At 40.5% G+C, this 26,981-nt stretch overlaps 1 protein-coding gene and 2 long non-coding RNA genes across 51 annotated transcripts in view; 2 read left to right on the top strand and 1 right to left on the bottom strand.

Moving 5' to 3' along the window:
* Positions 1-26,981, top strand: part of NSD1 (nuclear receptor binding SET domain protein 1) — a 175,670-nt gene that overhangs the window by 23,272 nt on the left and 125,417 nt on the right. The window lies entirely within an intron of this gene.
* On the bottom strand, positions 433-9,470 carry LOC146405571 (uncharacterized). Its single transcript, XR_014838010.1, has 2 exons — positions 6,220-9,470; positions 433-4,662 (listed from the first exon to the last, which is right to left on the bottom strand). It is a non-coding gene; the product is annotated as an uncharacterized LOC146405571 (long non-coding RNA).
* LOC146405570 (uncharacterized) lies at positions 5,475-26,981 on the top strand. Its single transcript, XR_014838009.1, has 4 exons — positions 5,475-5,583; positions 9,362-10,747; positions 16,927-17,254; positions 26,374-26,981. It is a non-coding gene; the product is annotated as an uncharacterized LOC146405570 (long non-coding RNA).

Raw genomic sequence — 26,981 nt, 5'->3', positions numbered from 1 at the left:
ACAGGAGCGGCCCAAGAAATGGCAAAAAGACAAAAAAAAAAAAGATATCTTACAGGTTCCTGTTGTGGCTCTGTGGGTTAAGAACCCTACTAGTATCCATAAGGATGCGGTTCGATCCCTGGCCTCTCTGTGGATTAAAGATTTGACATTACTGTAAGCTGTGGTATTAATTGCAGACATGGCTCAGATCTGGCATGGCTGTGGCTGTGGCATAGGACAACAGCTGCAGCTCCAATTTGACCCCTACCTTGGGAACTTCCGTATGCTGAGAGTGTGGCCCTAAAAAAAGACCAAAAAAAAAAGTGGGACTTGAATTGACGTCGACTGGGTTGAGTTTGGTTAGCTTTAGAAGGGTACTTTGGATAAAGAGAATTAAATGAACACAGTATTTTCTTGTTTTGTTTTTTGTCTTTTGTCTTTTTAGGGCCGCACCTGCGGCATATGGAGGTTCCCAGGTTAGGGGTCTCATCAGAGCTGTAGCCACCAGCCTACGCCAGAGCCACAGCAACACGGGATCCAAGCCGCATCTGCAACCTACACCATAGCTCACAGCAATGCTGGATCCTTAACCCACTGAGCAAGGCCAGAGATTGAACCTGCAGCCTCATGGTTCCTAGTAGGATTTGTTTCCGCCGCACCATGACAGGAACTCCTGAACATAGTATTTTCAGAAGGTTGGATAGGATGGCTGTCCTCAAGTAATAAAGCCTAAAAATCTAGACTGTGACACTGGTATTTATGTGACAGAAACTGGGAGCCAGTAAGGATTTTTAGTTGAGAAATGATAATGATGAAATCTGTTTGGAAAACTGGCTGGGAGAGAGTAGAGGCAATGTTAGGATGTAGGAATCTGTTGTAGTAGTAACTAAAAATTAGAATTAGCAAAGTCAGCAGTAGAAAGGGGATAAATCCAAAAGATTGTTTCACAGGAGGGAAATTGGCAGCCCTTTTAGGGTTGCCTGGATAGGAGGCAAAATTAGAGGTTGGATTTTGGGAATGAAGGAGAGAGTTAAATAAGTGCACATGATGTCCAAGGCTTGTTGTGTTGTGCCTGAGACAAATGATTCCTCAGGGGAATCTCTCCTTTTCCCTCCTCATCCTAGCAACTCTCTACTCCCTCCTATCTTCACATTTCTCAGTTGCTGCACTTTATCTGACTCTGTCCATCTTACTGGAGGCCCTGGTTCTATTCATTACTCTTTCCACTTTCCCTCCAGGATCTTTATTTTCAACCTTCATTGAATCACTTGTTCTCCTAAAACCAGGGTGACATCTGCCTATCTTTCTCTATCCTGCAACCCCTTCAGTTTCTTTACTTTTTACTGGTGAATTTCTTTCAAGAGTTACCTACTTTCTCTCTCTCTTTTTTTGGCTGAGCCCGTGGCATGCGAAATTTCCTGGCCAGGGATTGAACCTGAGCCAGAGCTACCGCAGTGACAATGCTGGATCTTTAAGTCGCTGAGCCACACTGAGACTCCTTGTTTATATCCTTAAAGCTCTGTGGATTGATTGGCTTCTCTAATCTTTTCAAAAGTCACAAATGACATCTCTATACTTATCCTACCAGATGTGTAGTGTTTTAACCACCACTCCCTTATTTTTTTCTTAAAATTTTTTTTTAATTAAGTTTTTATTATTTATTTATTTATTTATTTTTGTCTTTTTGCCATTTCTTGGGCCGCTCCCTCGGCATATGGAGGTTCCCAGGCTAGGGGTCCAATTGGAGCTGTAGCCACCGGCCCACGCCAGAGCCACAGCAACTCGGGATCCGAGCCGCATCCGCCACCTACACCACAGCTCATGGCAACGCCGGATCGTCAACCCACTGAGCAAGGGCAGGGATTGAACCCGCAACCTCTCGGTTCCCAGTCGGATTTGTGAACCACTGTGCCACGACGGGAACTCCTTAAATTTTTTTTTGACTGCACCCACGGCATACGGAAGTTTCCGAGCCAGGGATCAAACCTGTATCACAGCAGTGACCCTGGCTGCTGGATCCTTAACCCACCAAGCCACATCAGAACTCTTGACCATCACTCCTTTAAACAGTCCTTTTTTGACTGCTTGTTCTCTTCTTCTTCATTCCCCGGAGTCTCTGCTTTCATTGATCCACTTTATTGCTTCTCTTCTGTGTGAAAACTTTCTTAACATGACTTCTGAGCTTCAGACTAAGAAACTCAAATTGCCAACTAAGTTCCTCTTCCACTTGTATCATACTTACCTTTAACCCCTATCTTTTATTGTCAAACATGCTCTTCCTTCCATCTTAATGGTATCATCCTCCAGTTTTGCTCATGGCTGGAAACCTTTGAGTTATTTTTTTCAAAATGCATTTGAGTGCCTCCTGTGGAAAGACATAGTCTGCTTTTTTGGGGGGCTGGGGGGCGCACTCGCAAAGTATGGAGGTTCCCAGGCTCGGGGTCAAATCGGAGCTGTAGCTTCTGGCCTATGCCACAGCCACAGCAATGCCAGATCAGAGCTCTGTCTGCGGCCTACAGCACAGTTCACGGCAACGCTAGGTCCTTAAGCCACTGAGCAAGGCCAGGGATCCAACCTCTGTCTTCTTGGATGCTAGTTAGATTTGTTAACCGCTGAGCCATGATGGGTACTCCATCCATTTTTGAGGAACTTTACTTTGTGGGTTAGACAAGTGTAAACAATGGCAATACCAAATACCACATGGTCTGGTAGGTAGAGTTGAATTTTTTTTGGTCTTTCGTCTTTTGTCCTTTTAGGGCCTCACTCTTGGCATATGTAGGTTCCCAGGCTAGAGGTTGAATTGGAGCTGTAGCTGCCGGCCTATGCTAGAGCCACAGCAACGCCGGATCTGAGCCGTGTCTGCAACCCATACCACAAGCTCATTGCAACGCCGGATCCTTAACCCACTGAGCAAGGCCAGGGAACAAACCTGCAACCTCATGGTTCCTAGTCTGATTCGTTAACCTCTGTGTCACAACAGGAACTCCTAGAGTTGAATTTTTATGCTATTTCTAAATTGTACAAATTGCTTGTTTTTTTCTTTTTTCTTTTTTTCTTTTTCTGTCTTTTGTCTTTTTAGGGTCGCACTCTGCTGGCATATGGAGGTTCCCAGGCTGAATTGGACCTGTAGCTGCTGGCCTACACCATAGCCACCTGAACATGGGATCCAAGCCTTGTCTGCTGCCTACACCACAGCTCATGGCAATGCTGGATCCTTAACCCACTGAGTGGGGCCAGGGATCAAACCAGTGTTCTCATGGACACTAGTTGAGTTCATTAACCACTGAGCCACAATGGGAACTCCCTTTTTAATTTCTTCATTTCCATTTTACTATGATGTTTTTATCACTGGTGTTCATAAAGTCTTTCTCTCCAGTCTCTCTGGAGAGACAGACAATATTTCCTCTGGCTTCCAAAAAGACAAATACTAGGTTTCTGGTTAAAGCTTTACTTTCAGTGTCTCTTTCTCACCCCATTTGACTAACAAATAAAGCCTTTTTGATAAGACCTCATCCTGACCTTCCCAAATCTCTTGTTAAACCCAAGACATCCTCGTGGGGTTCGGCCAAACTGAACTGTTAGTGGAGCCTTGCCTTACCCTCCCCTGGCTCATGCCTTTCTCTTTCTGGTCTGATTCATCTTTTTGCATCTTAACAGTGTGTAGCCTGGTGTCTTCCTTATATTACACTTACATATTTATGGAGTGAAAGAAAGAAAAACAGCGTTAATACAGAGATAGAAGTTGGGGAGGGGAGTAAATTTTAGGTAGGGAGGATGTGAGCTCAGTGTACCAAGTTTTAAAACTTAAAGAGATTTTATCTCCTCATACATTGAGTTTCTAAGAGCTTTGAATTTGTGATCCCTTTATCTCAGACATTCATTTTTCTCTCATTTTCCTTTAATCTCTTAATTAAGGATATTAAATCATAATACTTTTAAGTTGGATAGATCTCTTTGAGAGTGTATTTTGCTACCTATTTAGTAGAAGTACCTTTAATCTCTGAGACCCAGTTCTTCATCTCTAAATGGAGTGAATACTGTGCAGCCTCGCACGACTGAGATGTTACAAGGTAAAATTATATGAAGTGGCCAGCACAGTGCTAGTTCTGAAGTAGGTGCTGAGCATATGATGCCTAGTTTTATTATATGTCAAGAGTTAAATGCACATTTGGAAAGTTAGTTGTGAATTTTGGGCATCCTATCTTTGCATTTTTGCTTTTTTTTTCCTTCCAAACTCTTCTTGCTTAGTTGGTAAGATAAAGGCATTAACTACTTTTTTGACCGTTCTATATTTATTTAATAGTCAAGAGAATTTGATCTATTTTTTATTTGGTAATCAAGAGAATTTAATTTGGGCCTTAGAATCAGTATCTTTTCTGTATCCCAACTATTAGGTAGTGTAACTTTGGTTGTCCTTTGTCATAAATAAAAATGTTTCATTTCCATGGTTTTTCAGGGAGCCTAATGAAAGGAGATCCCACCTCTTTTCAGGTTTTATTTTCATTGGTTGGTCATTCTAACTTTTATTTATTTTTGGCTGTGCCTGCAATATGTGGAAGTTCCTGGGACAGGGCTTGAACCATAGCCACAGCAGTGACAACATCAGGTCCTTAACCCTCTGGGCCATGAGGCTACTCCAATTTTTGAAACTTTATAACCTTTTTTTTTTTTTGTCTTTTTTTTCTGGGCCACATCAGCGGCACATGGAGGTTCCCAGGCTAGGGGTCAAATCGGAGCTGCAGCCACTGGTCTATGCCAGAGCCACGGCAATGCCAGATTCAAGCTACATCTGCTACCTACACCACAGCTCATGGCAACACCGGATCCTTAACTCACTGAGCGAGGCCAGGGATCAAACCCACAACCTCATGGTTCCTAGTTGCATTTGTTTCTGCTACACCATGACAGGAACTCCCAAAACTTTATAACCTTTTAAAGAAGTTGCTATGGATCTTTTTAGTTAGAAAAGTAGTAAAAATTCATGATAAAAGAAAAGTTAAAAATGAAACATTAACAAAAAGGAACTTTATTTCTGTCATCCCTATATCCTCCTTCATTATCACTCTTAATATTGTATTAGAATTTTCTTTGTGTCTGTATACTTTTTTTTTAACCATTTGGTAATGCAAGTGGCCTGATATACATATTATTGAATACCTTGGTTATTAAGTTAAGGACATATATTCATATGAGCATGTAGGTAAATCTCCATTTTTTAAAAACTTGAAATCAGTGTAAACTTACATGCAGTTAGTTATAAGAAATAATGCAGAGAGATACCATGAATATTTTGCATGGTTTTGCAATGGTAATGTTTTACAAAACATCTAATACCACAAGCAGGATAGTGACAATGATATAATCTACCAATCTTATTTAGATGAGCTCAGTTTTTTTTTTTTTTTTAATGTTTCAAAAGAAAATTCTATACATCTACATAAGGATGTATTCCAGATGTCTCTGGTTTTACTTGTACTTGTTTGTGTGTATGTACTATATTAAGTTCTCTGCACTTAAATTTTTTTTTAATTTATTGTCCAAGGCTTACAGCGGCTTGATGTGGGATTTTAGTCCCAGATCAGGAATTGAACCTGGGCTGCAATGGTGAAAGTACTGGGTCTTAACCAGTAGACCACCAGGAAACTCCCCCAAGTCCTCTACATTTTTATTACCTCTGTGGGTTTGCATATGCACTACCACAGTCAAATTGTGGAACAGTTTCAGTGCCACAGGGATCTCTCCTGAGACCCTTTTATCCTATACTCATCTTCCTGGTAGCTCCTTCTCCAAACTTTGCCAACGGCTAATCTGTCCTTTGTTTTTAAAATTTTGTTATTTCAAAAATGTAAATGGAATCATACGGTATATGTATATAGCCTTTGGGATTGGGTTTTTTCACTTAGTGTAATTCCTTGGAGATTGTTCCAAGTTGTTGAGTATGTCAATATTTTGTTCCTTTTTATTACTAAGTAGTGTTCTATGATATGTATATACCATGGTTTGTTTAATCATTCACCTGTTAAAGGACATCTGGGTTGGAGTTCCCTTGTGGCACAGCGGAAACGAATCCAACATGAACCATTAGGTTGCTGGTTCGATCCCTGGCCTCACACAGTGGGTTAAGGATCCGGCGTTGCCGTGAGCTATGGTGTAGGTCGCAGACAGGCTCAGATCTGGCATTGCTGTGGCTGTGGTATAGGCCGGCAGCTGTATCTCTGATTTGACCCCTGGCCTGGGAACCTCCATGTGCCACAGGTGCGGCCCTAAAAAAAAAAAAAAAGAAGAAATAAAAAGGACATCTGGGTTGATTCTAGCTTTTGGCTCTTAGAAGTAAAAGTGCTATGAACATTCATATACAGATTTTGTGTGAACATAAGTTTTCATTTCTCTGGGATAAATGCTTAAGAGTGTATTTGCTGAATTATGAGATACTGGCAAGTTTACTTTTATAAGAAACTACCAAGTCGATTTCCACAGTGATTGTGCTATTTACTTTCTCACCAGTGGTGAATAAGTGATCTAGCTTCTCTTCATCCTCACCATTATTTGGTGTTGTCACTATCTTTGTTCTAACCATTTTGAGAGTTATGTAATGATATCTTGTTATGGTTTTAATTTGCATTTCCCTGATAGTTAATGACATTGAACATCTTTTTTGCATGCTTATTTGCTGGCTGTATATCTTTTTTGGTGAAGTGTATTCATGTCTTTTCCCCATTTTCTAATTGGATTATTTGATTTTTTAAAAAAATTTTTTGAGTTTTGAGAGTTCTTTATGTATACTAGATGATCTACATTCTTTATTTTAGGTTTTTTTATTTTTAATTTTTTTCTAGATGATCTATATTCTTTGTAATGCCTTATACAAACCATAATTTTTAAGTATTGCTTCTACTTTTGGATTACTTACTAGAGAAAGTAAAATCACATACATTGGTGGTTTCCCCTTAATAAATCAGAACAGATTTTAGTGTTTGTTACTGTTACAAGATGAAATTACTTTATTAAGGCTTCTAAAGTTCTTTTCACATCTCCAGTGACCTTACATAAAATGCCATAATACTGTGTTAAAGATTGCTGGAAAGATAAATTCCATTTTGGAGCAAGAAGAAGTATATTTACACATTAGATTAAATTAAAAATAATTATTGGTTATATGATATCCCCTCATATACCAGGAAGAATCTGAAGGTAGTCTTTCTTTGTAAATTATGAGGGTGTATTCCCCTTGTCATCTCTAATTTCTCTTGATGCAGTAATTGGAGCTGTTTGGGATCCCTGGTGAAAGTAGGCAATGTGCAAGTTATATCTGTACCCAGTAAAAATAATAGGCATTAATGCTTGCTAATTGTTATTGGAATTTTGTATTGAAAATCATTTCTTTCTTTTTTTTTTTTTTTCCTTTTGATTTTTGGTCATCCCGTGGCATGTGGGTTCTGGGCCAGGGATCAGATCTGAGCCACAGTCATGACCTATGCCACATCTGTTGCAACATGGGATCCACAACCCACTGTGCTGGGATCGAACCTGCGACATAGTGTTCCCAAGATGCTGCCTGTTCCATTGTGTCACGTGGAAACTCGAAAGGCATTTCTTTAACATTGTAGTTGGTTCAATTGACAATGTATTGTTGTTTTTTTTTTTTTTTTTTTTTTTTGTCTTTCTTCCTTTTAGAGCTGCACCAGCGGCAAATGGAGGTTCCCAGGCTAGGGGTCCAATTGGACCTACAGCTACCGGCCTATGCCAGAGCCACAGCATCGCCAGATCCAAACTGTGTCGGCGACCTATACCACAACTCGTGGTAATGCCGGATTCTTAACCCACTGAGTGAGGCCAGCGATCGAACCCACAACCTCATGGTTCCTAGTTGGATTCGTTTCCGCTGTGCCCTGACAGGAACTCCGACTCTGTTTTTATAATTATCATATCAAGTGAAAGCACTTCCATGGTGCCATGATCTTTAAAGAATTGCGGAGCAGTTGGCTGAGAGGTAATACAGTTCTACATTTAAAGTACTTTTTTTTTTTTTTTTTTTTTTAACATAGTAGAGCTGTGGGGCAGAAGGTAATTAAACTACCAAAATTAGTTTTTTGGTGGAGTAGATATTAGAGTTGTAAGTAAAGTCTTGATAGGTACCTTATTAATTTCTTAGTACTGTCTGTGGAATTATCTCCTTAGGATAAGCTGCTGATAGTGTAATTATCAGGGCAGTGGGCTGAATTTTTTTTTGTCTCAGATGTATATACCTACTTATGTATAGCTTTCCAAAAGTATTGTATTATTTTACACAATTCTAAATAATATATGAATAGTATTTTCCTCCCTTTGATAGCAAGCCAACTTTGGTAGCATTGGTGTTGTAAGTTTTTACTTTATTTAATAGATGCATAAAGCTACCACAGGATTGATTGAATACAACTTTATTGTTGAAAACGATTTCTTTGTTTGCTTTTATGGCCTTTGTGTTATATCCTTTGCTGACTTATCTGTCTGGTTGTAGTGTTTTATAGCTGTTGTCTGTTTATATTATTGGGTATAAATATTCTCAATCTGTTTTTCATTTTAGTTAATGATTTTCTATAGCTGTAGAGCTGGTTTCATTTTTCATATTACCAAATTTGTGTTTTGGAGGAAACCTGAAGCTTATTTTGCATTTGCCTATTTGATAAACCAACTTTGCACACTTGTTCTAATGAAGAAATCCTGTCTTCTAGTCTTATAGATCTAATAGAGATTTTAATATCCAGCACAATGCTGATGATAATTTTTATAGTGTCTTTAATATCTTTCTTGAAAACACATTCTTATAAAGAATTCTTATAAGGAATGTTTGCCTTTGTATTAGTTATCTCTTCTGCCTAACAGATTACCCTCAAATTTAGCAGTCTCTCATGTAGCATTAGGAATCAGGGAGTGGCTTAGTTAGATGGTTCTGGCTTAGTCTTTCACGAGATGATAAGCAAGATGTCCATCATGGCTGCAGTCATTTGAAGGCTGTAGAATCCTCATCCAAGATGGCTCACTCATGGTTATTGGGTGTTCATGGGAGGTCTCAGTTCCTTGCCCTGTAAGCCCCTTCATAGGGCTGCTCACAGTATGTAGCTGGCTTCCGCTAGAGTGAGTGATCCAAGAGAGGAGAGACCTAATAAGAAGATCCAAGGGATATAGTTTTGGAGGGGAATATATTGAAACATGGATCGTTGGGGGCCATCTAGGGTGGCTGGTTACCATGCCCACACAACAAGAAATGAATAGTTTTAATTAAAAACAGATGGAGTTCCCGTTGTGGTGCGGTGGTTAATGAATCTGACTTGGAACCATGAGGTTGCGGGTTTGATCCCTGGCCTTGCTCAGTGGGTTAAAGATCTGGCATTGCTGTGAGCTGTGGTGTAGGTTGCAGATTCGGCTCGGATCCCGCGTTGCCTGGGAACCTCCATGTGCCGAGGGAAGCAGCTCTAGAAAAGGCAAAAAGACCGAAAAAAAAAAAAAAAGGAGAAAGCTTAAGTTTACAAAGTATAAAATACACTTTATTTTACTTTTAAGCTAAGCTAATAGACCTTGTTTTTTCAAATTGAATTTTTGAATTAGGTATATGATTGAAAAATATAGAAAGATAACTAATGAAGTACCCTTGTACCTATCTGCTCACTTGACTCTTTCAATTCCTTTGGCTCTTCCCTCCTTTTTTAATGACAGAGATAGCAGATTGTGCACACTTAATATTGCTTTTCTACTTAATATGTTGTTGAAATCTTTCCATTTTTGAACATTGTTTTCTCATTCTTTAGTGGCACATGGAAGTTCCTGGGGCCGGGATTGAATCTGAGCCACAGTTGGGGCATGCTGCAGCAATGCTGGATCCTTTTAAAACACTGTGCTGGGCTGGGGACAGTCTCTTCAGAGACCCTAGCTGCTGCATTTGGATTCTCAACCCACTGTGCCATAGCAGGAACTCCTTTCTCATTCTTTTTTACACCTAGATAGTATTTTATTGTATGAGTGTATGGGCGTTTTCCATTCAAATAAATACTCTTGCTGAAAGTGAATGACTATACATAATAAGTCGTTTTGAATGTATGCATGTAAATCTGTAAGGTAAATCTCCGGTATGGAAATTGTGTGTCAAATATATTTATAATTTTGAGAAATACTGCCAATACTACCAAAAGAGTATATGTATCTGTACTCCCAACCAGCAATATGTGAATGTGCCTATTTCAGTCAAGATTCTTTTTTTTTTTTTTTTTTAAATTTGATGGCTGCAGCTGTGGCATAGTGAAGTTCCCAGGTCAGGGATTGAATCCAAGCCCCAGCTGTGGCAACAATGGGATTCTTAATGCACTGCACTGGGCCAGGGATGGAAGCCTTGCCTCTGCAGTGACATGAGCTACTACAGTCAGATTTTTAACCCCCTGAGCCACAGAGGGTTATCTAGTGAGGATTCTTTGTGTCACTTTTTAATTTTGGTAAAATATATATAGTATAAAATTTACCATCCTAACTGTTGTGAAGTGTATAGTTGAGTAATATTAAATGTATTCACATTTTGTGCAACCATTCTCCAGAACTCTTTCCATCTTGGAAAATTTAAACTTGTTAAAACAACTTGATACTTTCTCTTCCTCCCAGCCCCTGGTAACTACCATTCTGCTTTCTGTCTCTGAATTTGATCTGTCTAGATACCTCGTGTAAATGGAATTATACAGTATTTATCTTTGTGTGATTGCCTTATTTCACATAGTGTAATGTCTTCAAGTTCATCCATGTTGTAGCCTGTCAGAATTTTCTTCCTTGGAGTTTCCTTGTTGCCCAGGATCTGGCCGCAAGTGCTGCTGTGGTGTTGCTGTTACGGTGCAGGTTTGTTTTTTTTTTTTGTATTTTTGCTTTTCCCTTGGGCCGCTCCCACGGCATATGGAGGTTCCCAGGCTGGGGTCTAATCGGAGCTGTAGCCACCGGCCTACTCCAGAGTCACAGCAATGCCAGATCCAAGTTGTGTCTGCGACCTACACCACAGCTCACGGCAACACCAGATCCTTAACCCACTGGCAAGGCCGGGGATCAAACCCGCAACCTTATGGTTCCTAGTCCACTGTGCCACAACAGGAACTCCTATTGTGCAGTTTGATCCCTGGCCTGGGAACTTCTGTGGCTGTGGCTGCAGTTGTAGGAAGAAAAAGAATTTTCTTCCTATATTTTCTTTTTAGGGCCGAATCTGTGGCATATTGAAGTTCACAGGCTAGGGATTGAATCAGAACTGCAGCTGCTGGCCTTCACCACAGCCACAGCAATGCCAGATCCAAGCCACGTCTGCGACCTCCACCAGAGGTCATAGCAATGCTGAATCCTTAACCCACTGGGCAAGGCCATGGATCAAACCCCACATCCTCACAGATCCTAGTCAGGTTTGTTACCACTGAGCCACAGCAGGAACTCCTTTTTTTCCCTTTTTTGGCAGTGCCCAGGGGATATGGAAGTTCCTAAGCTAGGGTTGAATCAGAGCTACAGCTGTAGGCCTATGCCACAGCCACAGCAACACTAGATCTGAGTCACGCCTGTGACCTGTGCTGCTACTTGTGGCAACACTGGATCCCCAAACCACTGAGTGAGGCCAGGGATCGAACCTGTATCCTTACAGAGACACTGTTGGGTCCTCACCCCACTGAGCCAAACAAGAACTGAATTTTCTTCCTTTTAAAAGATGTTCTGTTGTATGTATATACGACGTTTTCTTTATCCATTCATCAGTTGATAGCCACCTTTTGGTCATAGTGAATTATGCTGACATGGAACATGAGTGTGGATTCTTTTTTTTTTTTTGCTATTTCTTTGGGTCGCTCTCACGGCATATGGAGGTTCCCAGGCCAGGGGTCGAATCGGAGCTGTAGCCACCGGCCTACGCCAGAGCCACAGCAACGCGGGATCCGAGCTGCGTCTGCAACCTACACCACAGCTCACGGCAACGCCGGATCGTTAACCCACTGAGCAAGGGCAAGGACCGAACCCGCAACCTCATGGTTCCTAGTTGGATTCGTTAACCACTGCGACATGACGGGAACTCCTGGATTCTTTTTGTTGTTTTTTCTGCACCCACAGCAAGCGGAAGTTCCCAGGCTAGGGATTGACTCTGTGCCGTGGCAGCAACCTGGGCTGCCTGAAGTGACATTACCAGATATTTAACCCACTGTGGCACAAGGGAACTCCTCAGTGGGGATTCTTTTTTTTTTTTTTTTTTCTTTTTTTTTTTTTTAAATTTCTTTTTATTTTTTATTTTAGGGCCGCACCTGCAGCATATGGAAGTACCCACGCTAGGGGTCCTGTTGGAGCTGCAAATGTGTTTATACCACAGCCACAGCGATGATGGATCCAAGCCGTGTCTGTGACCTACACCACAGCTCAAGGCAGTGCTGGATCCTTGGCATGCTGAGTGAGGCCAGGGATTGAACCAGCATCCTCATGGATACTAGTCAGGTTTGTTTCCACTGAGCCATGACAGAAACTCCATCAGTGGGGATTTTAAATGAAGTTATTTCTTCTGAGGGGGAAAAGGAATAGTAAACATTTATTTCGTACCTAAATAATGTAGAATTTGGGAAATCTTTTTTCTTTTCTTCTTTCCTCCCTCCTTTCTCCTTTCCCTTCCTTTATTTCCAAAGGTATTTTTGGTTGTTTAAAGCATGGACTTTGAAAAATCAATCTTAACATCTTATACTTATATCATGTAGAATTTTTTTCAGTATTTCAACGTTGAATATCTGTATTACTTATAAATTTAAAAAGCATAGTACTACATTTTAAAAATCAAGGTTACGGGAGTTCCCGTCATGGCGCAGTGGTTAACAAATCCGACTAGGAACCATGAGGTTGCGGGTTCGATCCCTGCCCTTGCTCAGTGGGTTAACGATCCGGTGTTGCCGTGAGCTGTGGTGTAGGTTGCAGATGCAGCGCAGATCTGATGTTGCTGTGAGCTGTGGTGTAGGTCGCAGACGTGGCTTGGATCCCGTGTTGCTGTGGCTCTGGCAAAGGCTGGCAGCTACAGCTCCGGTTAGACCCCTAGCCTGGGAAACTCTGTATGCCGCTGGAGCGGCCCAAGAAATGACAAAAAGACAAAAAAATAAAAAAAATAAAAAAACAAGGGTACGACTGAGTGTGGCTTTACGGTACTTACAGAGTTGAATGATCAAAACTGCTATCTAATTCTAAAACATTTCATTACCTAGAAAGAAACACTAGCCAACAATCACCCCTTATTTTCCCATCCCCTGGTCCTTGGCAACCACATTCAGTTGCTGAATTTATCTGGATATGTGTTTATTTTCTGGATATGTATTTCATATAAATGGAAACATTCAGTTTGTGGCCTTTTGTGTCTGACTTTCATTTAGCATAATGTTTTCAGGTTTATCCATGTTGTTGTATTACTGTAAAATATTTGGTTCTATTTTATTGCCAAATAATATTGCATTATGTTATATACCATCTTTTGTTTATCCATTCATCAGTTGATGAGCATTTTTGTTTTGTGGGGTTTTTTGGGGGGGCACATGTGCCATGGGGGAAGTTCCTGGCCAGGGATTGAATATGACATGTGCCCCAGGTCCAGCAATTGTGGATTGATCCTTAATGCACTGTGTCAGGCCAGGGATCTAACCTGCACTTTTCACAGAGATGATGCCAGATCCTTAACCTACCGTGCCACAGTGGGAACTTTTTTTTTTTTTTTAAATGAGGTTTGTTTCTTCCCACTTTCTTGCCTGTTAGGAGTAATGCTGTTAGGAACAATTGCATGCAGGTTTTTTTGTATGGTCATGTGTTTTCAGTTCTCTTGGGTGTATTCCTAGGAGTGGTATTGCTGGGTCATTTGATGATTCCTTTTTTTTTTTTTTTTTTTTTTTCCTTCTGTCTTTGTCTAGGGCCATACCTGCGGCATATGGAGGTTCCCAGGCTAGGGGTTGAAGTGGAGCTACAGCTGCCACCCCGAGCCAGGGCCACAGCAACATGGGATCTGAGCTGCGTCTACGACCTATACCACAGCTCACAGCAAAGCTGGATCCTTAATCCACTGAGCGAGGCCAGGGATTGAACCCGCAACCTCATGGCTGCTAGTCAGGTTCGTTAACCACTGAGCCATGGCAGGAACTCCCGGTGATTTCTTTAACATTTTGAGAAACCACTCTGCTGTCCTGTATCCTTTTATAGTACTGCTAGTGATGTATGATGGTTGTAATTTCTTCAAGTTCTTGCCAATACTTGGTATTTAAAAAAAAATTATTTAGTTTTCGGCCACTCCTGTGGTTTTTGAAAGTTCTTGGGCCAGAGATCCAGCCTGTGCCACAGAAGTGACAATGCTGAATCCTTAACCTGGTGAGCCAACAAGGAACTCCAACTTTTTTTTTTTTAAGGGCTGCACCTGTGGCATATACAAGTCCCCAGGCTACGGCTCAAATTGGAGCTTCACCTGCCAGCTTATGTCACAGCTATAGCAATGGGGGATCAGAGCCCTGTCTGCTATCTACACAACAGCTCACAGCAACCCCAGATGCTTAACCTGCTGAGTGGGGACAGGGATCAAACCTGCATCCTCATGGATACTAGTCCGGTTCGTTTCTGGTGAGCTATGATGGAACTCCCAACTTTTTTTTTTTTTTTTTTTTTTTTTTTAATTTTAGCCATCCTAGTGAGTGATGTGTTATCTCATTGTGGTTTTGATTTAAATTTATAATGTTGAACATTGTTTTATGTGCTTATTGATCATTTGTATAATTACTTTGTAGAGTCTAGGTTCTAAGTCTTTTGCCTATATTTTAAAAAATTGTCTTTATTTTTATAATTATTATTTTTTTAATTGGCTGTCTCTAGGAGTTCCCTTGTGGCTCAGCGGTAATGAACCCAACTGGTATTCAGGAAGATGTCGGTTCGATCCCTGGCCCCTCTCAGTGGATTAAGGATCTGGCAGTGAAGTGAGCTGTGGTGTAGGTTGCAGACTCAGCTCAGATCTGGCTTGGCTGTGGCTGTGGCATAGGCCAGCAGCTGCAGCTCTGATTCAACTCCTCCTAACCTGGTAACTTCCATATGCTGCAGGTGTGGCCCTTAAAAAAAATAAAATAAAATTAGCTGTCTTTAGAGTTTCCCTGTGGTGCAGTGGGTTAAGGATCTAGTATTGTCAGTGCAGTGGCTCGGGTCACTGCTGTTGTGAGGGTTCAGTCTCTGGCTGGGAACTTCCACATGCTTTGAGTACAAAAATAATCGGCTGTCTTTTTTATTGTTGAGTTGTTATAGTTCCTTATGTATTCTGGGTATAAATCCTGTATCAGATAATGATTTGCAAATATTTTCTGCCATTCTTAGGGTTTTTTTTTTTTTTTTTTTTCCGATTTCTTGGTGGCATCCTTGAAGCACAAAGGTTTTTAATCTTTTTTAAAAAAAGTTTTTTTATTTTTAGGGCCACACCCACGGTGTACGTAAGTTCCCAGGCCAGGGGTAGAATTGGGACTGTAGCTGCCAGTCTACACCAGAGCCACAGCAATGCCAGATCTGAGCTGCATCTTCGACTTACACCACAGCTATGGCAACGCTGGATCCTTAACCCACTGAGTGGGGCCAGGGATTGAACCTGCATCCTCATGGATACTAGTCAGGTTTGTTACTACTGAGCCCCAGTGGGACCTTCCCAAAGGTTTTTAATCTTGATGAAGCCCAATATAGCTTTTTTGGAGGGGCCTATGTTTTTGGTATAGGATTTAAGAAACTATTTCCTAATCTAAGATCAGGAAGATTTACTCCTTTGTTTTTTCCTTAGGGTTTTGTATTTTTTTAATTTTTTACATTTAGATCTTTGATCCTGGGAGTTCCTGTCGTGGCGCAGTGGTTAACGAATCCGACTAGGAACCATGAGGTTGCGGGTTCGGTCCCTGCCCTTGCTCAGTGGGTTAACGATCCGGCGTTGCCGTGAGCTGTGGTGTAGGTTGCAGACGTGGCTCGGATCCCACGTTGCTGTGGCTCTGGCGTAGGCCGGTGGCTGCAGCTCCTATTAGACCCCTAGCCTGGGAACCTCCATATGCTGTGGGAGCGGCCCAAGAAATAGCAAAAAGACAAAAAAAAAAAAAAAACAACACTTTGATCCTTTTTTTTTTTTTTGGTCTTTTTGCCTTTTCTAGGGCCCCTCCCGAGGCATATGGAGATTCCCAGGCTAGGGGTCTAATCGGAGCTGTAGCCACCGGCCTACGCCAGAGCCACAGCAACGTGGGATCCCAGCTGCGTCTGCAGCCTACACCGAGGCTCACGGCAACGCCGATCCTTAACCCACTGAGCAAGGCCAGGGATCGAACCCGCAACCTCATGGTTCCTAGTCAGATTCATTAACCACTGAGCCACGACGGGAACGCCTGATCCATTTTTTTTTTAATGAATTTTGATCCATTTTGAATTTTTGTAAATGATGTGAGGTAGGGTCTCAGCTTCTTTTTCATGTGGGTATCCAGTTGTCTCAGTACCATTTGTTGAAAAGACTACTCTTTTCCTATTGAATGGTCTTGGCATCCTAGTTGAAAATATATACAGATTTATTTCTGGACTCTTAATTCTGTTCTGCAAATTCTGTTCTTCCTCTGCAGGTTTATATAATGTATCCTTATGTCAGCACCACACATTTTTGATTGATATAGTTTTGCAATAAGTTTTGAAATAAGTGTTTTGCAATAAGTGTGAGTCCATGGTGTTCCCGTAGTGGCGTGGTGGAAATGAATCCGACTAGGAACCATGAGGTTGCGGGTTCGATCCCTGGCCTCACTCAGTCAGTTAAGGATCCGGCATTGCTGTGAGCTGTGGTGTAGGTCCCAGATGTGGCTTGGATCTGGTGTTGCTGTGGCTGTGGCATAGGCCAGCTGCAACAGCTCCGATCAGATCCCTAGCCTTGGGAGCCTCCATATGCTGTGGGTGCATCCCTGAAAGGACGAAAGATTTAAAAAAAAAAGTGTGAGTCTTTAAATTTGCTCTTTATTTTCAAGGTTGTTTTGGATATTCTGCATTCTTTGCATTTTCATACAAATTTTAAGGTTATCTTGTCAATTTCTGTAAAAAAGGAACTGGGATTTTGATATTTTGTTGAATCTGTAGATGATTTTGTGGTTTATCATTATCTTAGTAATATTGTCTCCAGTCTGTGATGATGGAGCATTTCTTCATTCATTTAAGTCTTTTTTAAAAAAAATTTTTAAGTGAAAGGTTTAGAGAGGTATATGTTCCATAGGCAGAATGCAGTCCTCTTCAGAAGCTGAGAGTGGCCTGATTAGGTTTTCCTTATTATCTTTCATTGGTGTTCTATAGTTTTCCGTGTACAGTTCTTATACTCCTTTTTAAACATTCCTAAAGGTTTTTTTTTTTTTTTTTATGCTATTATAATGAAATTGTTGTTTTTGGATGGTGCATTGTTAGTGTATAGCAATACAATGGATTTTTTTTTTTTTTTTTGTCTTTTTTGTCTTTGTTGTTGTTGTTGTTGTTGTTGTTGTTGTTGTTATTGTTGCTATTTCTTGGGCCGCTCCCTCGGCATATGGAGGTTCCCAGGCCAGGGGTTGAATCGGAGCTGTAGCCACCGGCCTACGCCAGAGCCACAGTAACGCGGGATCCGAGCCGCATCTGCGACCTACACCACAGCTCACGGCAACGCCGGATCATTAACCCACTGAGCAAGGGCAGGGACCGAACCCGCAACCTCATGGTTCCTAGTCGGATTCGTTAACCACTGCGCCACGACGGGAACTCCAATACAATGGATTTTTGTATGTTGATCTTGTATCTTGCAGTCTTGCTGATCTCATAGTTTTTGTTTGTTTGTTTGTTGTTGTTTTTTAGAGTGGTACCAGCAGCATATGGAGGTTCCCAGGCTAGAGCTCTGATTGGAGCTCTAGCTGCTGGCCTATACCATAGCCACAGCAGTGCCAGATCCAAGCTGCATCTGTGACCTACACCACAGTTCATGGCAACATCGGATTCTTAGCTCACTGAGTGAGGCCAGGGATTGAACTTGTATCCTCATGGTTACTAGTCGGGTTCGCTACTGCTAAGCCACAATAGGAATTCTCTCCCCTCCATTCCTTAGTATGAAGTGTTACATTAGTTGACTTTTTGTATGTTGAACCATCCTTACATTCCTAGGATAAATTCTACTTGTACATGGTATAAAATATTTTTTATTTGTTGGTATATTAGGGTTGCTAATATTTTCTTGGGAATTTTTGTATCTTTATGCATAAGGGATACTAGTCTGTAGTTTTCTTATGTCTTTTTCTGATTTTTGTATCAAGTAATACTATTCTAATAGAATGAATGAGTTTCACTTCATTTTCTGTGTGATTATTTTCATAATAGTTCCTTTTAAATTATCAGTTAAAAGTGACTTTAAAGGTACAGTTTAAACTTCGCAACTTGGAAATTGCTAACATTGAAACAGTTGAGACATTCTTCATTCATCACCCAGTTATTTTTTTATGTGCCAGGCATTCATAAGGTGGGAATATGGTGGAAGTTAAGGCAGGGCAAAGTGTGCTATGCTGAGAGGAGTATGATTTAGGATTCCAAGGATGAAATAGCTGCTGTTTTGGGAAGAATAAGGAGTCTATATGGCATGAGTAGGCTGGTAGGAGGGGGTAGGGAGGGATAACATTGACGGAGGTGGTTAAAGTCTAGGCCATTTCCTAAATATTTTTGTTTTAAAGATTGAAATGATATTTTTTTCTTTTTGTTTTTTGTCTTTTGTCTTTTTAGGGCCGCATCCACACGGCATATGGAGGTTCCCAGGCTAGAGGTCTAATTGGAGCTGTAGCCTCTGGCCTTCACCAGAGCCACAGTAGCGCCAGATCTGAGCCGCATCTGGGACCTACACCACAGCTCACGGCAATGCTGGATCCTTAACCCACTGAGTGAGGCCAGGAATTGAACCCGAAACCTCATGGTTCCTAGTCAGATTTGTTTCCATTGTGCCACCATGAGAACTCCTTTTTTTTTCTGCTTGTATTTGATGGTGAACTCTGAATTTTATATCTCTTATTAACCTGTTACTGATTTTTAATTTTGGCTGCTACTCACTAGGAATAGCATAGATTAAATCCCATTAAAAGTAATTATAAGAATCCGTATATGGAAAGGCAGTTTGGGTTTGTAGAAAGAATGTGGACTTTGCAGTTGGAAGATCTCCAATTGAGGCCAGACTTGACTCCTTTGTATACCTTGGACAAGTGACCTTACCTTTCAAACTCAGTTTCTCTACTTTTTCTTTTTGGGGGGCCGGAGGAGGGGGCCTTTGGCAGAATTTCCTGGGCCAGGGATCAAACCTGTGCCACGGCAGTGGCAATACCAATCAACTGCTTGGCTGCAAGCAGACTCCTCAACCTCAGTTCCTTTCTTTCTTTCTTTCTTTTTTAAGGGCTGCACCTGCAGCATGTGGAGGTTCCCAGGCTAGGGGTTGAATCAGAGGTGTAGCCACTGGCCTATGCCACACCCACAGCACCACCAGATCTGAGCTGCGTCTGTAACCTACACCACAGCTCACAGCAACACTGGATTCTTAACCCATTGAGCGAGGCCAGGGATCGAACCTGCGTCCTCATGGATGCTAGTCAGATTCATTTCCACTGAGTCACGCCAATCTCAGTTTCTTAATCTATAAGATGTTTTGGAAATTAACTCCTAGCACATGGCTGGTATTTGTTGCTATTGTTAATATAGTTAACATATATTGAGTACCATATGCTGGGCAGCAAGGCTCTGTACTAAGCACTTAATAAGTGTGATCTCATTTAATCCTCAGACCAAGACCACAGAGTTGCTTATTTCAGTTTTACACATTAGGAAATGGAGTGCTTGCTTTGGTATCACATATACTAAAATTGGAACATTAGGAAATGGAAGCTTAGAGAAATTTAAGTGGTTTCCCAAGTGATGGGGCTGGTATTCCAGTCAAGACCATCTGGCTTGCGAGCATTTTCTCTCTGTTATGCTGCCTCCCCTGTTGCAAAGGACTAAAGGTACTGTTCATTACACAATGTATTTTTAGTGGACTCTCGTGAGTGGGAGATTAAAAATGAGAGAAATTTGATAATTTTTCTCAAGTCTACATGTTAATTTGTCCTGAAAACATTAATAGAAGGACAAGTGTCAGAGTTCCCGTTGTGACTCAGCAGGTTAAAAATCCAACTGGTATCCATGAGGATGCAGGTTCAATCCCTGGCTTTGCTCAGTGGGTTAAAAGATCTGTCTGGCATTGCCATGAGCTGTGTTGTATGTTGCTGATGAGGTTCGGATCCTGCAATGCTGTGGTTGTGGCATATGCTGGCAGTTGCAGCTACCATTCAACCCCTAGCCTAGACCAATCCAGGAGCTTCCATATGCCACAGGTGCGGCCCTGAAAAAAAAAAAAAGGGATGCAGACAGTGGCAATGCCAGATCCTTTTGGGAACCTTCCAAGAGTTTTAATTTTGGTGATGTCTACTTTACCTATTTTTTTGCTTGTGCTTTTGGTGTTCTTCCCATGAATCCATTGCCAAATCTTAGGCCATGAAGATTTACTGATGTGTTTTTTCTAAGATTTTCATGGTTTCAGCTCTTATGTTTAGCTCTTCGATATCTTTATCAAAGATAAACCACATTTATCACCACAATCTGACTGTAAAAAATTTTCATTACTCCATTAGCAGTCACTCTCCTCAGCCCTAGGTAGTTGCCAGTTTATGTTTTCTCTGAGCATTTTCCTATTCTAGACATTTCATATAAGTAAAGTCATATAATGTGTGGTCTTTTGTGATTGAGTTCTTTAACTTAGCATAATATTTTCAAGGTTCATCCATGCCATAGCAAATGTCAGTACTCCGTTCTTTTTTTTTTTTTTTTTTAATTTATTTTTTGTGTCTTTTTTCTATTTATTTGGGCTGCTCCCGCAGCATATGGAGGTTCCCAGGCTAGGGGTCGAATTGGAGCTGTAGCCTCTGGCCTACGCCAGAGCCACAGCAACTCGGGATCCGAGCCGCGTCTGCAACCTACACCGCAGCTCATGGCAACGCCGGATCATCAACCCACTGAGCAAGGGCAGGGACCGAACCCGCAACCTCATGGTTCCTAGTCGGATTTGTTAACCACTGCACCACAACGGGAACTCCAGTACTCCATTCTTTTGTGATTTAATATCCCATTGCATGGGTATATTCCACATTCTGCTATCCATTCATCAATTGGTGGACCTTTGGTTTGTTTCTGCATTTTGACTATTATGAATGCTAGAATTAAGATTCATATAAAATTTTTTGTGTGGATGTATGTTTTCTTTTCTCTTGGGTATATACCTATCTTGAATCCACATTTAATGTTATTTAAAGTTTTAAAATTAAATATTAGAACTAAGATACAAAATCATGATTTCTGAACTTAGGCCTGCTTTCTTGCATACTCCCAATATTCTCCCTCTGCTTTTTATAAAAATTGACGTAAATTCACATGCAAAAATTAACCATTTTCAAGTGTCATTGGCATTTAGTATATTCATGATACTGTGCACCTGCTGCCTCTATCTAGTTCCAAAGCATTTTCATCACGTCAAATAAAGTGAGTACCCCAAACCCATTAAGCAGTCCCTTCCCATATACCTCTCACCTTACCCCCTGGCACTCATCAGTTTGCTTTCTGTTTCTATATTTGCTTCTACTGGATTTTCATATAGATGAAGTCATATAATATATGGCCTTTTGTATCTGGCCTGTTTCACTTAGCATAATGTTTTCATAGTTCATCCATATAGTATGTACTTCATTCCTTTTTATGGCTGAAGAATTTTCCATTGTATTAATATACCACATTTTTGTTCATTCATTGATTGATAGACATTGGTTTCTTCCCTCTTTTTGGGTTTTGTGAATAATGTCACTATATGTGTACTAGTCTCTTTGTAGCTATATCCTCATATTACCTTTCACTATATACCTAGCAGTAGAATTTTTGGGGCACGTGGTAATTTTATGTTTATCTTGTTGAGGCACTGCCAAACTCTTCTTCAGTTGCTACATCATCTTAAATCCCCACCAACAATGTTCTAAAGTTCTTATTTGTCCATATTCTCACCTATCTGATGCTTTCTTTTCTTTTTCTTTTTATCTTTTTTTTTTTGTCTTTTTAGGTCCACACCCATGGCATATGAAGTTCCCAGGCTAGGGGTTGAATCAGAGCCATAGCTGCCAGCCTACATTGCTGGTCATGGCAACCCAGGATCCTTAACCCACTGAGCAAGGCCAGGGATTGAACCCACATCCTCATGGATACCAGTTGGGTCCGTTACCACTGAGCCATGATGGGAACCCCCTGTTTTCCGTTTTTTGGATTAAGGCCATCCTAATGGCTGTGAAATGGTGTCTTGTATTGATTTGCATTCTTCGCTCATATAAGGTAACCATCTTTCCATGTGCTTTTTGGCCATTTGCATATCTTCATTGTAGAAGTGTCTGTTCACGTCCTTTGCTCATTTTAATATCAGGGTTGCCCTTTTGATTGAGTTCTGTATCTGTAATGGATATTAAGCCCTTACCAGTTAGGAATTGTGAATATGTTATCTCAGTTGACGTGTTGTCTTTTCACATTCTTAATATTGTTACTTGATTCACAAAAGTTTTCATTTTTTTGTAAGGTCCAAACCCAAGGCATATTGTAGTTCTCAGGCTGGGGTCAAATTGGAGCTGCAGCTGCCGGCCTTCGCCACAGCCACAGTAATGCCAGATCCAAGCCGCATATGCAACCTATACCACAGCCTTCAGCAACGCTGCATCCTTAACCCACTGATCAGGGCCAGGGATTGAACCCATATCCTATGGACACTAGTTGGGTTCATTACTGCTGAGCTGCAGTGGGAACTCCCACAGAAGTTAATTTTGATGAAGTCTTATTTGTCTATTTTTTGTTGCTGCTTGTCCTTTTGGTATCAAATCTAAGAATCCTTTACCAAATCTGAGGTCATGAAGACTTACTAACTCTATGTTTTCTTCTAAGTTTTATGGTTTTAGTTCTTATATTTAGGCTATGATGCACTTTGAGATAATTTTTGTATATGGAGTGAGGAAGGAGTCCAACTTCATTCTTTTGCATGTGATGATCCAGTTGTCTCAGTGCTATTTTTTTTTTTTTTTTTTTTTCCTCCTTTTTAGGCCCACGCTGGAGGCATATGGAAGTTGCAGCTGCTGGCCTATGTCACAGCTACAGCAACACTGGATCCTTAACCTACTGAGCAGCCAGAGATCGAACCCGAATTCTTAGGGGTATTAGTTGGGTTCGTTACCGCTGAGCCACGATGAGAACTCCAGTATCATTTGTTGAATAGGCTATTCCTTTTCCTTGAATGGTGTTGGTGCTATTTTTAGATCTGTTGACCATATTTGTGATAGTTTATTTCTGGACTCTCAATTTTATTTCATTGATCTATATTTCTGTTCTTATACCAGCATCACATTATTCCGATTGCTTTAGCTTTGTATTAAGTTTTGAAATCAGGATGCTTGAGTCTTTCTACTCTTTTTTTCCAGTATTGTTTTGGATAGTCTATTTACTTGTAGCTCCTTGTGAATTTGAGAGTTGGCTTTTCCATTTCTTCAAAGAAGCTTTTGGAATTTTCATAGGGAGTGCATAGGATATGTTGGTTACTTTGGAGAGTATTGAACAAAATTAAGAATTTTGATCAGTAAACATTGATGTCTTTTCATTTAGGTCTTTATTTTTAGCAGTCTTTTGTTTTTAATGTACAATTCTTTCACTGTTATTCCTTTGGATGTTATTGAAAAGTAGAATTTTTTCCATTTTCTTTTTTTCAACATCATTGCTCTTGTATAAAAACAAAAGTAATAGTTAAGGGGTTAGGGGTTGATCTTGTACCCTGTGAATTTTTTTTGGTTTGAGGAGGTACCTGGTTGGTGGTATATGGAAGCTCCTGGGCCAGGGATTAAATCTCTGCCACATTGGTGATAGCATAGATTCTTAACGCAGGAACTTCCTTTGCTAAATTTGTTTATTAGCTCTAGTATTGTGTGTGTGTGTGTGTGTGTGTGTGTGTGTGTGTGTGTGTGAGAGAATTCCTAAGGAATTTTCTGTGTGTAGAATTAATGTCATTTGCAAATTGAGGTAGTTTTACTCCTGCCTTTCCAAATGGATGCCTTTTTTTCTTTTCTTGCTTTATTGCTCTGACCAGAACTTGAAGTACAGTGTTGAATAGCATTTGTGAAGATGTTTTGAAAAAAAAAAAAAAAAAGAGGAGTTCCCATCGTGGCGCAGTGGTTAACGAATCCGACTAGGAACCATGAGGTTGCGGGTTTGGTCCCTGCCCTTGCTCAGTGGGTTAACGATCCGGCGTTGCCGTGAGCTGTGGTGTAGGTTGCAGACGCGGCTCGGATCCCGCGTTGCTGTGGCTCCGGCGTAGGCCGGTGGCTACAGCTCTGATTTGACCCCTAGCCTGGGAACCTCCATATGCCGCGGGAGTGGCCCAAGAAATAGCAAAAAGACAAAAAAAAAAAAAAAAAGATGTTTTGACCTTGTTCCTGATCTTAAGGGGAAAGTTTTTGGTCTGTCATTCACCATCAAATATGATGTTAACTGTGTTTTTTCACAGTTGTCTTGTATTAGGTTAAGGAGGTTACCTCTAGTCTTAGTTTGTTAGGAATTTTTATTATGAAAGGGTGTTGGATTGTGTTTTTTTTTTGTTTGTTTGTTTGTTTTGGTCTTTTTAGGGCCGCACCCGTGGCATATGGAGGTTCCCAGGCTAGGGGTCCAATCGGAGCTGTAGCTTCCAGCCTATACCACAGCCACGTCTGCGACCTACACCACAACTCAGGGCAACAAAAGATCCTTAACCCACTGAGTGAGGCTCGGGACTGAACCTGCAACCTCATGGTTCCTAATCGGATTTGTTTCTGCTGTGCCACGATGGGAACTCCAACGGTGTTGGATTTTGTTAAATGCTTTTTTGTTGTTGTTGTTGTTGTTGTGTATTACATTGATTTTTTTTAGGGGGTGGAGACCCTTTGTTATAAAAGAATTTATTATTCATATATGAGAATACAATTCAGTGGTTTTAATTACATGCATAATGTTGTGTAACCATCATCATTATCTATACTGAAAACTTTTTCATCATTTCCAGCTTAAGCTCTGTACCCTTTAAACAGTTAAGTCTAATTGTTCTCTCTCTTCAGCCCCTGGTAAGCTCTATTCTGTTATTGAGAGTTCACTATGAATTTTTCTCTACTAGATACCTCATGTAAGTGGAAACATAAAACATTTGTGTCTGTGTTTTGCTTATTACACTTAGCATAATACTTTGAAGGTTTATCCATGTTGTAACATATTCGGAACTTTATTCCTTTTTATAGCTAAATAATCATCCAGTATATGGATATACTGTATTTTATTTGTCCATTTATCTGTGATGGACATTTGGGTTATTTTTACCTTTCTGCAGTGTGTGTACAAATAGCTGTTTGAGTCCGTGCTTTTAGTTCTTTTGGGTGTTACTCAGGAGTGGAGTTGCTAGATCATGTGCTATTTATGTTTACCTTTCCAAGGTACCTTGTTCTTTTCTTTCTTTTTTTTTTTTTTTTTTTTTTTTTTTTTTTTTTTTTTTGACCTTGTTCTTTTCTTGATTAAGCATTTGCCTGGTTCCTATAGACCTTTTTAGTAGTTTCTTTAGGTCTGAGTTGCTTGTAATAGTTTTTCACCTGTTCATGTGCTATTTTTATGGAGAGACTTGCCCTTGAAATTCCCTATTCCCTCATTTTTTTCTGATATTGCTCTAGAAATGTTTGATTCTGACAGCCTTTGCTCAAAATATTTTTAGAGTTTATTTTATATAATTGTCTTCAGATCTTGCCTTTCTTAGGTAAAATCAAGTAATGATTGAATTTAGTAAACAAGGTAAATTAGAAGATAAGGGTTTAGGTTTACCTGTGACTTGGAGTTAATATGAATGGTTTTTATTTTGTGGTATGTATAGAGTTAACTTCTTAGTGGCAGTTTCTGACAAACTGCAGCTGAATCTGACTACCACCTGTGTTTGTTACAGCCCATGAGCCAAGAATATTTTTTACATTTTTGAATGGGTAAGACAAAATCAAAAGGAAAATATTTTATAACATGTTAAAATAATATGAAATGGGAGTTCCCGTCGTGGCGCAGTGGTTAACGAATCCGACTAGGAACCATGAGGTTGCGGGTTCGATCCCTGCCCTTGCTCAGTGGGTTAACGATCCGGCGTTGCCGTGAGCTGTGGTGTAGGTTGCAGACGCGGCTCGGATCCTGCGTTGCTGTGGCTCTGGTGTAGGCCGGTGGCTACAGCTCCGATTGGACCCCTAGCCTGGGAACCTCCATATGCCGCGGGAGCGGCCCAAGACCAAGAAATAGCAAAAAGACCAAAAAGACCAAAAAAAAAAAAAAAAAAAAATATGAAATGAAGACTTCAGTGACCATATATAAATTTCTTTTGGAACTTGGCTCTTTTATTTGCTGTCTATGGCTACTTTCGTCTATAATGGCAGAGTTGACTAGTTGGGAAAAGGAATGTGTCTTAGAGTCTAAAATACTTACTATTTGGCTCTTAAAAGAAAAAATTTTATTACTCTCCTATGTATGTTATCCCAAGAGTTACTAAATGACCTTGTAAGGAAAATACTTATTTATCCAAGTTCTGCTGTGTAATTAAAAGCGTTATTTTGTTCATAAGCGCATATAGTATTTTAAGTTTTAGTGAATGAAAACAGTAATTTAGTAGTTAACTACAAAAAACTTTTATGGTTAATGGGAAGGATGTTTACAGGTAGTTTGATACTCATATTGTCATTTGGTTAGCATTTCTTGTTCTCTTAATACTCTTGGTTTTCAGAAAAGTGGGTAAAAAGTTCTGTGTTCCTATTATACTGTTATAGCATTTTTCATAATATGTTTTGATTATTTTTTCTGTCCTGTATCCCCCAGTAAACTTACAACTTCAA

This window comes from Sus scrofa, chromosome 2, assembly GCF_054392235.1.
Source record: "Sus scrofa isolate SSC_HxYL_T2T_F1_AM1 chromosome 2, Sscrofa_HxYL_maternal_Yorkshire_Landrace_v2.0, whole genome shotgun sequence".
Taxonomy (NCBI): domain Eukaryota; kingdom Metazoa; phylum Chordata; class Mammalia; order Artiodactyla; family Suidae; genus Sus; species Sus scrofa.
The sequence above is the reverse complement of the archived record's forward strand: the minus strand, read 5'-3'. Positions and strand labels throughout refer to the sequence as shown.